Source organism: Ochotona curzoniae, unplaced genomic scaffold (genome assembly GCF_017591425.1).
Source record: "Ochotona curzoniae isolate NIBS_2020 unplaced genomic scaffold, NIBS_Ocur_1.0 scaffold_4506, whole genome shotgun sequence".
Lineage (NCBI taxonomy): Eukaryota > Metazoa > Chordata > Mammalia > Lagomorpha > Ochotonidae > Ochotona > Ochotona curzoniae.
Window position 1 is genome coordinate 62,084,312 of NW_024467119.1, and position 2,126 is coordinate 62,086,437.

At 38.9% G+C, this 2,126-nt stretch overlaps 1 non-coding gene across 1 annotated transcript; it reads right to left on the reverse strand.

The window, feature by feature from the left end:
• Positions 1-308: 308 nt before the first annotated feature.
• Positions 309-411, reverse strand: LOC121147624. Its single transcript, XR_005882440.1, has one exon. It is a non-coding gene; the product is annotated as a U6 spliceosomal RNA (small nuclear RNA).
• Positions 412-2,126: the final 1,715 nt, after the last annotated feature.

The following is a 2,126-nucleotide window of genomic DNA, read 5'->3' on the forward strand; positions in this document are numbered from 1 at the left end:
GCTGGAGCTGAGCAGATTCAAAGACAAAAGCCAGGAACCTCTTCTGGGTATCACATGGGTACAAGCTCCCAAGGCCTTGGTTCATCCTCTACTGCTTTTCCAGGCCACAGGCAGGGAGCTGGTTGGAAATGCAGCAGCCAGGACATGAACACATGCTCATATGGGATCTTGGTGCATAGAAGGCAAGGACTTTAGCCACTAGACTATCACACTGGGCCCACAAATATATTTTTTAAACATACAGGAATATTTCAATTTCTCTTCATCTTGCAGAGATTTCGATAAGTCAGGTTCCTTGAAGAAGTGTCTTTTATCTAATGTGCTCCACAAATGTGCATGTCTTTCCTGTGCAGGGGCTTTGCTACTCTTCTCTGCATCATTCCCGTTTTACTGCAGGTGCTTCCAAAGCTCAATTTACATGAAATGCAGAAAATAACCCTTGGAGACACAAAATGCCAACCAACATCTTCCTCTTTGGCATCAAAAGGTAGTCTGCCTATTGTTTTGGGGTGGATTATGTACATGAAACAATTTGTCTCTAAATAAAATGTGGACTACACCGCACCATTATCAGTAATTCCAGGAAATTTAAGTGAGCTTTGTTTGAAATGCAAGCGTGCTAAACTGCAATTTGTATAGCCAGTGGTAGACACAGATGTTGTAAACAATATTTTACAAAACGGAGAAGTTCCATTCCAAATGTGGAATCCTTTGAAAAGGAACTCTCTTCACACCCTATAGCACTCATGTACTGATGAATATCACATAAATAAATGTGGATTGTGTATCATTCTTTTCTCATTCGAATGGGAACTGGTAAACCGTTTGAAGGCATGCGGTATTGGTATACATGAATTCTTCAGTGCGCATTCCCAACTTAACATGGGAGAACGCAGAAGAAGAATACACGGGCACTTTATTTGCATTTCTGGGAAATTTGGAAGGGGGAAAGTGGGATTGGGATCCTAGCAATATGACTGCAACAAAGATGCTAAAAAGAAGGTTAATCTTTATGCCAGCAACAGTTAGGTCTTTAGTAGTGGACAGATAGTATTTTTAATTTAATTTATCCCAGATGTGAGCTCAGTAGCGTAACCTAGATTGTATATCATCTAGTATGTACCAAATTACTATACAGAGCCCAGGTTAAAATCAATGACATTTATAGGTAAAGGTAAGTGTGCATACAGAAACAGATAGCATATGTTTGAATGTGGTTATCATAATAGAAAAAAAAAATCAGCAGGTCAAGAGTAAGGATATCTGAAGACACAGGTTGTGACACAAGATTACATGTCTTATTTGGGATTATTCTGTTCCTCCTAAAGGTGAGCATTAACAACTTTCAACACATCTAGAATTTGTCAATAATCACAAGAAAGTTTATTAGAAGGTAGTTTAGGGCCCAGCGCGGTGGCACAAGTGGTTAAGGTCCTTGCCTTGTACACCCCAGGATCCCATATGGGCGCCGGTTCTATCCCGGAAGCCCCGCTTCCCTTCCAGCTCCCTGCTTTTGGTCCGGGAAGGCAGTCGAGGACGGCCCAAAGCTTTGGGACCCTGCACTCGCATGTGGGATGCCCGGAAGAACTTCCTGGATCCTGGCTTCGGACCAGCATAGCATCGGCCATTGCGCTCACTTGGGGAGTGAATCATCGGAGGGAAGATCTTCCTCTCTGTCTCTCCTTTCTGTATATCTGCCTTTCCAATAACAAAAAAATACTACTAATAATAAAAATAAATCTTTAAAAAAATTTAAAAAAAGAAGGTAGTTTAATATATGGTAGTCATTTTCACTCCAACTAGCATAGCACTAGTGTTTCCTCAGGATTGTTCAATTTTACACCTTCAGTTAAGCTTTTCAGCTACTATAATTATGCTTCACTTCCAATACTTTATTTTTTTAAGTTAAAATGGCTTTGATAGATTATAAATGGATTTTTTTTCATTTACTGTTGTTTGAATAAAAATTTTAGTCACTGGTCTTTAATATCATATGAATTAAACTTATTTTATTAGAAAGCCTGATATTCCAGTATTTTAGACCTTTCTTCACTTGATTTTTTGCCTATTTTAACTAATTATTTCCTGTTTTTGAACTTAATGTTTGTGTCAGTGATTTTTTCATG